Genomic DNA, 12,967 nt, shown 5'->3' with positions numbered 1-12,967 from the left:
GCCTTAGGTGTTGAGACAATTGGGGATCTTTATAATGCTGGAATGTTGATAACATTTGAAGAGTTACAAGCCGCATATGACTTACCGCTGGGTTGGTTCTTCTTCTTTGGAACATTAACTGCAACACTGAGGCAGAAATGGCAGAACGGGCAGGCTGAAATTAAAATACTACAGGAATATTATAATCCGTTATATAATGCATTTCAATCAGACACACGTATCCCACTCTATTAGCCTAAGAAACATGTGGGCGACGGATAAAGGCACCTCTATATTAGATGCAGATTGGCCGAAAATGCTGGCTGGCTTTCCCCGCGTATCTAGAAATACTCCCTTTAAATGAATTTGTTTTTTATTATATCCACTATTTACCCCCAGTAGAGTTAACAAAATATATCCAAAACACATGCAGAGGGTGCGCCAAGTGTGGAGTGATAGGGGATGATTTGTTTCATATGGGATGGAGCTGCCTGCAGCTTGCAGAGTGCTGGACAAAAGTGATTGCACTCATCAACAATATTACGGACTGGAATTTACCCTTAGCCCAATGGCATGCCTACTGTCTAAATAATCTAAAAACCAACAATAAAAACATCATAAAATCCATTAAATGCCAATTATATGGCATACGTTGTCATAGTTTTGGCAGGTAAACCTTTCTATCTTATTGCATTTTTTTAAGTTACAGTACAATGATAACGTGCAAAAAGTTGCCATTTAACCCTTTCGATGCTCGTGACGGAACGGTTCCGTCACGAGCGCCGGTTGGGCTGTGCTTATGACGGAACCGTTCCGTCACAACCACGCCCGTTATTTAGAACCTTCAGCACAGCGCAAAAATTTGTGCAGCGCTGAAGGTGTTAAAAACATAAATGTATATAAGTCAAGGGGGAGGGACGCAAAGGCCTAGCAAGATTTAAAACCAGGTATTAAAATAGACGGTAATAAAAATCCTAACTCATAACCAATGGCAACAAATTGTGGGAGGCCAATAGTCCTCATTGCAGAACTTCGTAAGTAAGAGCCTCCAAGTGTGAAAGCAGTTTCCTTCGATGAATAGCGTGGGCAATATAAACGGATACTCAATAACATAAAGTCACATTGTCAAGATTGCATATCTTGTTAAAAGCAGCTTTATAAAAGATGAAACTCTCTTGTATGAATAGTGTTGCAGTATTTGTCTCCTTAGATCACTATAAAATTTGCAAAAAACTATAAAGTAGACTCATTTGACTTGCCGTCGCATGGGCAGTTAGGTAACCTTTGGGACCAGGCCTCCGTCTTAGGGAATGGGACCATGTAATGGAGAATGCCCAATAGAATTTGTGCTGTATATTTGAAACCAATAAAAGATAGCTATGTGCGCTTTGTTGTACCGGTCCTGAAATATACAATGACACAGTGTGCTTAGGGCACTCTTTAGATTCTCTGTCAGCCATCCTTATCACAATGAGGATTTTCTTTAGATATTTCGTACTAAATAGTAACACAATGGCAGGTTCTTCAATACTCATGGTCCTGTCCGCTTTCTTTAAAAGGCTATTCACATAGGCCAACTATGGAATTCTTGCTCTATGCTCTAGGTTAAGGCAGTCTACAATCAGCTCTTTAGTACATTCAGTGCCAGCTTTGCTCCATAGACTGTGCCATAAGGTGATCCAATTAATCTGCAGGCCATCCTTTAAAATGGGGACCACTAATTCATTGTGGACTATGTAAGAAGAGGTGAGTCATGGCACTGTCAATACTCTACATAAGAAGCTCTACTCAACCTCTGAGGACATGCTCCCAGTGGAAGTGGCCAAATTATATGGGCATCCTTCAGATGACTAACTTTTTACCCTGTGTGAAATTGATGCCGCAATAGGAATAATAGTGCCATCTAATGCAGCAGGACCAGACGGTATTCCGGGAGACTTATTCTTAGCCGATATTCCAAGCTGGGCCCCTATATTCTTCTTTTGGCAAATGCAATAGCCACAGGCACGCCAGTCCCTGGGTCTTGGAAATGAGCAGAGGTGGTGCCGATCTACAAAAATGGAGCTAGGGATGATCCTTCAAGCTACAGGCCCATAAGCCTGATCAATGCTCTGCAGAGGCTTCAGCAGAGTTCTGCTGCAGAGGATCAAGTCATGCGCAGACAATAATGCCATTCTATTGCAGTATCAGGCTGGCTTTAGGGCACAGACGGAGACCATTGACCAGGCATTTCAGCTCCTACTCATCTATTGGAAAGTGTGGGTGATTGGCAAGGGAAGTCTTTACCAGGCATTAATTGACTTGAAGACTGCCTTTGACTTAGTCCCCAGGAGAAAACTATGGTTGGCACTCAAAAACATGGGCATCCCCGCATTCATTCTTAATCTATGCACAGATTAGGTGGGGGGTGCAATAACAACTGACCGATCGCATTCCTGTCAGCAGGGTACTTCGACAGGGTTGCGTTTTGGCTCCCACTCGATTCTCCCTTTGTATGAATGGAGTGGTCAGCTTCCTGCAAGAAGATCCAGCAGGTGCATCAACTTTCGGGGGCGATAAGGTACCAATCTTTTTGTTCGCAGATGGCACCCTGCTGGTGTCAAAGACCCCAGCGGGGCTGCAGCGGTTACTTAAGAGGTTCCAACTTTTCTGTGACACGGGGCTGGTTACACCTCAGAAACCAAAATCATGGCATTTAACCCCCATACGTCCTATAAAGGCAGCTCCTTGCTAGGTGGGACTCCCTTGGAAAGAGTTGGTACATTCGACTACCTTGGTGTCCAACTTTAAGATAAAATGTGGTGGAAGCCCCACCTAACAAAGATGATGATGGGTCACAAGCGGGTAGCGGGATCTCTTGGGAAGGAACATCGTTGCTTCACATAGTAGACTTGAAGCTCCAATCCTCCAGGTCTACGACCCAAAAGCAGCCAGTACTGCACTGTACAGAGCAGAGCTGTGGGGATTGGATAAGGCCCATAACCTCTGTAGGCCCGAGCATAAATTCCTAAGGGATTTACTGATGCTACCTAAAAAATTCCCCTTACTTAATTGCAAATAATATCTTGCTAAAAACAGCTATTATTTGGTGTGGGGTATATTTTAACTGTATGCAGATGGACAATTCTTTGGTATTATTTTTGCTAACAGGGCAGATCTATTAATATTTGTCCATCTATGGCAGATGCCATTTGTGCCCTGTGTTTCAATGTTTTCTGCTAATTGCGTGCCTTTGGTACACTTGGACTTGATGTTAAATACCATCAACAGAGGGTGATGGTCACTAAAGTGACTTGGTTTAACTTTAAGAGTCAACCAACCTCTTTGCACTTTTCAAGACAAGGGCATTTTCTATGATAGAATCACAGTGATTATCTTGGAAAGTAGGTATTGTCATTTCTTCTCTATCTTGTATATTTACCATAAATGCTAGGTCGTATCTAAAAATAACTTTGTTTAAGGCCTACCCTTATGGGTTATGTGGACAATTCGTTTTTATACCCCCAAACACATTTGTATAGACACGTATCCTACTGTTAGAAGCAGTGCAATTGCTAGTGCTAAAATCCACCATCCCATAAGTAAAAATTATTAACTGCAACACAACTCTCAAAACATTTTTGTAGAAATTAATCAGGATAAGGTTCGATTTCTCAACAGTTTGAAGGTGAAATATCTGAAAGGAAAGTGAGCTGGCTGATATCTTTTTTTGCTGTTAGTGGACAGGTGGCAAATACTAATAGAGCTAAACCCCTCTTTTCTCGAACATGCTGGGAGAGAGAGAGCGGGGTACTCAAAGACTTGTACCCATCTATGTGGAAATCCCCTGTTTGCCAGGTTTCCTGTAGACAAATCAACTGGTTTGATTTAACCAGGCTCATCCAGTCCTTGTTTCCCAGTTTATTTTTAATACCAGTGATCTTCCATGATATAATTTTACCTTGAACACCCGTTCTGCACAAAGTAGGTTCTGGGCTTTCCACTCGGGAGGGATCCACTATTCTACCAGGGTTTACCGTTGGGGCAGGGATCCACTGCAGCAACTATGTCCAAAGTAAAAAATAAGTGATTTCACCACCACCCCGGGGAAGAGACAGTTTACTACAATACAGTCTTCCTGCCCAATTTTCCATTTGGGGACTATCCAATTTACCCTTCTCACCATAATAATTTCCTGAAAATGAAAATTGGTATCACAAATCTGGTTAGACATTCAATGTACCACATTTTAAGTCCCACCAAGTCTCAAAGTTGTGTGAGTCTAAGGTTGGAACGTCTTTCATGATGATGACATATGGGGTGGCATACAGTGGCTAGTGTAGAGTCTCTGTCTCAAGTTCCATTAAAGCTATACTGGGTGCCCTCATTTGTTGTGCGGCAGTGCTAGTGGATCATGCAGTGGTATTCTGGGGCACTGCAACCATTGTCTGGATAGCAAGACATGATTCAGAGGTTGGGCCAGGGTTTTTCCCTTGCAGGAAAGCTGGATGTCCTCCATTTTGGGGGGCCTACTGCCAGTGGGTCTAAGGGCCCTGGACTTGTGGGTCTAGTGTTGGGCTCAGGAGTTGGCAGAGTCTTAAGTTGCAAGGGATCGGTGATTTTAATGAACCACAAGTTCAATGACAGACTTCTTGATAATTCAGACACTTTCCTTAGTCTCTTTAAGCTCATATAGAAGTTTCCTTTCAAGGTCATAGAGCTTGGCATGTACCCTTTGTATGAATGTCGCAGAACTCTTTAAGAGTGCTGATTCATACTCACAGCCATTAGTGAAACCGTTGATGTTGTCACCCTTACTTTTGTGTTTGTTAAAGCAATTTGATTTTATAGGTCTTACGGCCATTGGCACCAGTGGTTGGTGACTTTTCTTTGTCGGGGGAAAATCGGTTCAATATTGTGGGACAGTTCAATAGTTTCGAGAGAGCTAATCGGGGCACAAAGAGGTTGGTCATGATTGGGCTTGTTGTTTGTAGTTTGAGTCACTTTCACTTGGGGATTTGGGCTCAGCATTGCCCGAGCTTCACCCCGATGCTTCACAGTGCTGGGAGGGGGAGTGTCTTTCTCCTCCCCAGCAACATACGAGGACACCTCCTGGAACAGGTCTCTGGGACAGCGATTCACCTGCAGCATTAATGTGACTCCATTGGTGGTGCTCACCTTGTCAAGTTGGGACCGACACCTTTTATCTGCACTATGAAGTACAGAGTGACAATACGGGAAGAAGTTGCCCTTTCCTCTAGCAGTGAAGAAGAAAACTCAATACATATTTTCAGTGACCACTCCTTGACGAATTGCGATGTCAATTATACTTTAGGTTTGATTATGCTAATGATCCTTACCTGGATCTAAAGCTAGAGTTACAACAATTATGCATTGATAATTCACCATTGAAGCTGAACTTGGTTTTACAGTCTGCCTACATCTAGTAGTCCCTTCAAATGTCCGAAGTTTTTCTAGGATTCTGTGAAGCTGAGAGAATTTTGGGGTTCTCTTATGCTGCATTTTGCCCGGCACAGTTTATTTAAGATCAAGTAAAGGTGGTTTACTTGAGTGGTGCTTTAATGAATTTGCATTGACCTCTGTAAAAGACAAATTGAGGTGCTTGTTTGGAGACATATGGGTCTTTCTCTTAAGCATTTAAGAAGATTTTGGAAAATCATGACTAGAAGTATTCTGCTGAGTAAGCATTGTGCGATGTATAGCAAGTTGGAATTGATGTATTAATTTATGTGACTAATTTTTATCACTTGGGGGTCTATAAGGATGGCGGGCGGACTATAGCCCGCCCGCCACCCTAGCGGTGCTGGGACCGGCTGCTAGAGGTGTGGCGGTCCTGCACTGGCAATTAGGATGCCACTGCCACGGTGGCATCCCGTATATATTACATTGTGGCGGGCAGTGCTGTAAGCAGCACTCGCCACAATGCAATATATTCATGTTGTGCATTGGCATGCACAACGTGACAGGCACTTTGTGCATACCAATGTTGGGGGTAATTGCAGCCCCATGGGGGCCTGCAACAGGCACCCAAAAGAAACACTGCATGTCTTTCCATGGCGGAGTCTCCGCCATGGAAAGGTAGTACACGGCCACCATCATAATATGGATGGCGTTGTCTGCAAGGCACTGCCACCATGTTGCAGGTCTTTTCCGCCCGGTAGGCAATCGGGACGGTCTTTCCGTCCGCCGCAGTACCCGTCGCCATTTGGCGGGCGGATAACCACAGCCGGTTGGGCGGTGGAGATCTGCTCGTCATCCTAATAGACCCCTTGGTAATTGGGGTTACCTTGTTTGAAAGAAATCCGAATGTAATTTTTCAACATCATTTAAAAGAAGTGAATATAGACAAGTTGGTCCATTTGCAAGGTCCTACTTCATTTTATGAACTCGTGAATTTAGTGCTGTTAATTGAATACAGATTATTAGATAGGTGAAAGATAATAAAACAGTCCAGAGAAGCTATGCTAATTTACTGAACGTTTTTTAATCTGATCAGTCAGAGGTTTCACTTGTCATATTGACTCAAGAAAAGCCTATGCATTGGGGCATTTCTGGTAAAACGAAAAGCTGTGTCTGTCTTATGGTGATGCTGGACTTGTGATTCAGGCATATGCTAAACAGCCTCTGAAAATGTCCGAATAATCAAAGTATAGCAAGATAACGAGAAGAAAACAGGAGTGTGGTGGGTTCTTTATACTGAATTGTCTATAAATAATACTGGTAGGCATTGTTCATTTTAGCAATTGCTATAAGAACTGAAGAAGTAAGAGCTATTAATACATGTTCGATGTTGTCTGGTTGTCTGTAGAATGCACATTGATCAAGACTGGGCCACTAAGAATAACATTTCTAAAAGAGTTGCGGAGACTTGTGAAATTATTTGAACTGTTGATGGCTCACTGTTAACTTCAGGTCCTTTATGAGAGAATTATTTTCCAGTGCAAGTTTAAATTGGCAATCATACAGAAGTGTTATCTTTAGAAATGATTGCTTCTCCAAATGCTGCTGTGTTTTTGGGAATTCCATGGTTATTGAAGTATAATTTGTATATCATTGTATCCGCTCAAATTGTGTCCTCACACTTTTTACATGATTTTTGTTGTGCTTCAGGAAGTTATTGTTCACAAAGTGACAATATAATAGACTCTACATGAAATGTAATAGTCGCAAATCCTCCTTGGGTTCCACTGCAGTAGCTCACATTTTTTACTAAGCCTGAATTAAGTTTGTTTAACTTCTTCCTCATATGGAATATGATTGTGCAATACCAAATAAACCTGGATCTATTGTTCTTTTTCGACATATTAATTGCTTAACAGAAAAAGAGATTCAGAATGCTTATTGCAGGAAAATTTACAAAATAGTTTAAATGTTCCATCATCTTTTGTTTTTTGAACCAAAGAAATAATAATATCTTCGACCTTGTATTCATACTAGTTTGTCATGATTACTGTTATGCATCAGAAAGTTATTGGGCACCAAGTGGCAAGACAAAGGAATCAAATTCAATGTAATATTAGTAAATCTTTATTCAGTGCCTCCACAGTACCATGCTTCTTCTCAAGTTTTTGCTAAGTCTGTTCACTTCCTTTTCATTTGGAATATGATTGTGCCATTCAATAGATCATGGAACTATGGTTCCCTTTTGGCACAGGGGAGATACTGAAGGTTTATTTGCAGTAGAATTTGCAAAATAGTTTACTTGTTCCATGTTCATCACCTGCTGGGGCCCTTTTGTTTTTTTTACCCAAGAAAGATCCATATATTTGACCTTGTATTGGTTATGGGGATTTAAATCAGATTATGATCAATTAAAGATATTCTTACCACTTATAAAGTACGCATTCGAGCCTGTCCGTGGTGCATACAGCTTTATTAAACTTGATTTGAAATGTGCTTATCACCTATTGTGTATAACAAAAGTCAATAAATGGAAAACAGCTTTCTACACCCATTTGGGCTTTCTGAATATCATATGGTGCCATTTGGGTTGGGAAATGTTCTCGCCATTTTTCAGCATTTTATGGATTCACTATTGTCTAATGTCTTCAACGAGTTTGGATTGGTCTAGTTATATGATGTTCTAATGTTATCAGATACTCTTGTGGAAAATTAAGAACCTATGGGCTTGGCGCTGTCATAATTAAAACCAACATAATTTGTCTGGCAAACCTGAGAATTGTGAGTTTGATAAGAAAGAAATTGAGTGTCTTGGGCATAGACAGAATGCTTCTGTCCTTATCATGAGCCCAAAGACATTTTCAAGAATTTTAGATTTGTCTTTACCTACTAGGGAGATGCTGTGTGCCTGGGAAAATTACCTCACAGGAGAGTTAGAAAACATCATATGTGTAGGAGTTGGAGAGCAGGGCAATGTAAACTACAATTCCAATTCCAACACAAGTATCCCACTTAGATTAGAGACAGTTGGGCATTAATCAAAATCTCTCAGGGTGCCAACATCTCAAGCACGGGAAAGGAAGCAACTCCTTTTTGTTAAATAACCCTCACACACTCTAGTAGTGTCATGCTTCATGATCGGGTTCACCCTGACTCCTAAAGGTCAGGGTGGGCTCAACCATATCTCAGGGAGCACTTAAGAGAATATGGCCAGGGAGTTAAAAGTCTGAAAATCCTCCTGCTGCTCCAGGTATCCCTTATTTTCAGAACCGTAGCGATTATTACAAATTGAAAAATGGGGGTTTGCAAGGAGGAAATGGGCCTATGACCCTAGTGCTGACATGTTCCAGTCCTCAAAAAAAGGCCCATGAGGGTCCTGGACTTTCTTCAGGGCAGAAAATGTTTCCCTCACAGGTTTTATTGATATAGGAATCTCCAATTTTTTTGTTGCAGAGGGCAGAAAGCTGCACTCATATGAAAAGGAAAGTAGATCATTTATCTCTCATCCTGTTCCGTAATGTTTCATATCCATCTGTAAGAGAAACATATTTGTGAATTGTTAGGTGCATCCTTGTCCCATCCACACTCTGAGGTTATCGCAATCATAACTATGCTTTAAGGATATCACACTCACCTAAAGTGTTATTTCAAATGGGGTGGCGATGCCAGTTACATCCAACCACCCGACCCATGAACTGACTGTAAATATAGAAAACTTTGTGTCACATTATCCACGCACAACACCACGCGCACCAAGATTGCTGCTTTCATACTGCCCGTGATTCTCTGTATCTCAAAATCATTCATATCATAATGCTCATCTTATCCCAGTAAAGCATGCTGCATAAAAATGTACCCTTCACAAGATAGATGAACTGATAGTTGAAGTAGAGGGAATATTGAACAAAGAAAAGAAACAGTTTCCATCTGCAAGTAAAAATACACACTTTTACACGCGAGCCTCCAAACCAAAACAAGCCCCCATTGGCATTACCCTGCTAATAGTAAAAGTCTCTCGTCTAATACTGAAAATTCAGGATGTACCCTTTCCCATCACCCTGATACTCATGCTTCTTCTTCAATAGTGAGGTTCACTGCACAATTGAAGCCAGTACTCAGAACCTCTTACTCTTCAACCAGTTCCACCAACGGCAAGCCACAACAATCTCAACTCGAACCCAACCAACCCTCACGAAATCACGTACACCTTTGCCTGAATGTGAAAAGGAGATGCAAGCATTGGATATTACAGGACAAAGACCATAATGGACTTTTTGAAAACAAAGGGCCATATTATCAAGCAAGGGCGATACATTATCGCCGCTTTTATTGGGCTAACCAGGTTAACACCAGAACCTGGGCTGCTATGGGAATTCACAAGGGCATATTATCAAGCCCATTATCGCTGCTTTACCGGCAGTTTCCTGCCGATAAAAGTGGCAAAAATGTATCGCCCTTGCTTGATAATATGGCCAAGAATTCTTCCAAATAAAAGATGCAATCTCCCTTCTGAATAATAGATTACCGGACCTCCAGGAGGTTATTAATTTAGTCAAATTACCACACACTAATCATAAACCTCTGAGATTCCAGCACCTGGCAGGGAAACCCTGCCAGGTGCTGGAATCTTAAACAGCTTGATATTCAATGAATTAGAGTTATGAGAGTGAGATACAAAAAAGCTGTTGCTAAAACCAAGCAGAAATGTATAGATGGCAATTGGGCCAATTTAGTTGAAGCATCAAGGCTTAGGAACACTAAAGCGTTCTGGCTGTACGGATATCCAGTGTCTATAAGCCCTCTGGAATTCCATATTTCTCCACATCATTGGGAAGAACATTGTACTACTTTATACAGGCACATAAACCCCCAACTGAGATCATAGACCATTAAAAGGCTACACCGGCACTAGTGACCAACCTCAAGAGTATATCTCTTCATGGATCATTTAAACAGCCCCCTACTTCTCCTTAGAAGATACAAATAAAGCCATTAACTGCCTGAAACTAGGGCATGCTCCTGGCTCAGATAAAATACTGGGGGACCTTGTCAGGGTTGTCAGCAGCACAAGAAACAAACAATGCCACTAACCTTGTCAACCTGGCCAGCGGAAACGATGGTCGTTGACAATTCCCCCAGTTCTCCTGAACGCGACCCCGACAGAGGAAGTGAACGCTACTGCGGGAGGTTGTGCCCCGGGGAAAAAGGGAATAGGATCAAATAATAAACTGTGCTGCAGTTGCCCTCATACCTCCCTGGTCTGGTCAAGGCGTCTGACTGACACCCTTCCAGGATTTGGCACTGCAGGGATGAGAAAACAAACAATGATGAGTACCACCCCTATCCTATGACAACAGTGTCTTTAGACTATTGTTTCATGCATACACTCACCAGGAGCCCTGTGGCTACTTTTTGAAGAACTGGAGTAAGTGTAGCAACAACAACAAAACACCAGAAAAGGAGCTCACCCGTAAAAGGTCTACGAGCTTCAATTTGAGTAATCAGTAGAAATGCTGACTGTTAGTAATCTCACATAAAGAAGCATTCCATTCCTGATACCCAGAATAATACATAATGGAGACGCTGATTGTAAGTAGCCTAAAAGAATATCCAGTTCTAAATAAAAGTGTTCATGCCCCCAGACTGAATTGTTCGACATTCATTGTAAAAGGCATTATCCTTAGTAAGCAAAAACACAGGTAATTCACAGGCAGTTTCTGACCGCCATACCAACATGCGAGGCTGATGGGCTGATAAAGGCTCAGCGGGCGAAAGATTAATACTATGGAAATTAAGGAAGTGCTCCAGCGCTCCTTCACCGTAACTCAAGAAACACAAAACCAAAAAGGAAAATGTCACAGCAGTGAAGGTAGCGCTCCTTCACCGTAATCCTACAAATGCAGAGCTAAGCAAAGTCGTAGTGCGGGCGAAAAGGAAGCGCTCCGGCACTTCAATTCTGAGTACCTGACGTGTCTGGGGGAAATTAAACAGGAACCTGAATACTTTATGAAGAGTGACACCGAACGGAATCATGGAAACGTGGTTCAATCTTCTCGCTGGAATCCGGCGGGGAACACCTTCCGCCACCCTCCTGTAACTATGAAAAATAGATTGTCAAGCACTTACCTCAGGATAAGGAAGTGCTTAAATCGGGAGGCGGCTTCTTCCGATGTGTCTCTTGAAGCGCCCCACTGCCTGCTGGGAATTGTAGAGCCTAATGCTCCTTTTCCATTTCCACCCGGGCCCTCGCACTCTGGGAAAGCGTGTACGTGCCCCTCTGGTGGTCCCTTTCACAGTGAGCGCTACAACCTTTACCGTTCTGAGATAACTGTTTGGGCTCCTTAAATTTATAAACTCTAAAATAAAATTGTCTATGGTGGCAGCATTCCTGGAAAGTAGGTATTGTCATTTCTTCTCTATCTTGTATATTTACCATAAATGCTAGGTCGTATCTAAAAATAACTTTGTTTAAGGCCTACCCTTATGGGTTATGTGGACAATTCGTTTTTATACCCCCAAACACATTTGTATAGACACGTATCCTACTGTTAGAAGCAGTGCAATTGCTAGTGCTAAAATCCACCATCCCATAAGTAAAAATTATTAACTGCATTACAACTCTCAAAACATTTTTGTAGAAATTAATCAGGATAAGGTTCGATTTCTCAACAGTTTGAAGGTGAAATATCTGAAAGGAAAGTGAGCTGGCTGATATCTTTTTTTGCTGTTAGTGGACAGGTGGCAAATACTAATAGAGCTAAACCCCTCTTTTCTCGAACATGCTGGGAGAGAGAGAGCGGGGTACTCAAAGACTTGTACCCATCTATGTGGAAATCCCCTGTTTGCCAGGTTTCCTGTAGACAAATCAACTGGTTTGATTTAACCAGGCTCATCCAGTCCTTGTTTCCCAGTTTATTTTTAATACCAGTGATCTTCCATGATATAATTTTACCTTGAACACCCGTTCTGCACAAAGTAGGTTCTGGGCTTTCCACTCGGGAGGGATCCCCTATTCTACCAGGGTTTACCGTTGGGGCAGGGATCCACTGCAACAACTATGTCCAAAGTAAAAAATAAGTGATTTCACCACCACCCCGGGGAAGAGACAGTTTACTACAATACAGTCTTCCTGCCCAATTTTCCATTTGGGGACTATCCAATTTACCCTTCTCACCATAATAATTTCCTGAAAATGAAAATTGGTATCATAAATCTGGTTAGACATTCAATGTACCACATTTTAAGTCCCACCAAGTCTCAAAGTTGTGTGAGTCTAAGGTTGGAACGTCTTTCATGATGATGACATATGGGGTGGCATACAGTGGCTAGTGTAGAGTCTCTGTCTCAAGTTCCATTAAAGCTATACTGGGTGCCCTCATTTGTTGTGCGGCAGTGCTAGTGGATCATGCAGTGGTATTCTGGGGCACTGCAACCATTGTCTGGATAGCAAGACATGATTCAGAGGTTGGGCCAGGGTTTTTCCCTTGCAGGAAAGCTGGATGTCCTCCATTTTGGGGGGCCTACTGCCAGTGGGTCTAAGGGCCCTGGACTTGTGGGTCTAGTGTTGGGCTCAGGAGTTGGCAGAGTC

At 42.2% G+C, this 12,967-nt stretch overlaps 1 protein-coding gene across 1 annotated transcript in view; it reads left to right on the top strand.

Moving 5' to 3' along the window:
- EDARADD (EDAR associated via death domain) overlaps positions 1 to 12,967 on the top strand; it is a 929,681-nt gene that overhangs the window by 397,645 nt on the left and 519,069 nt on the right. The gene's annotated exons all lie outside the window — the stretch shown is intronic.

Source organism: Lissotriton vulgaris, chromosome 6 (genome assembly GCF_964263255.1).
Source record: "Lissotriton vulgaris chromosome 6, aLisVul1.2, whole genome shotgun sequence".
Taxonomy (NCBI): Eukaryota; Metazoa; Chordata; class Amphibia; order Caudata; family Salamandridae; genus Lissotriton; species Lissotriton vulgaris.
This window is presented reverse-complemented; position numbering and strand designations above follow the sequence as displayed.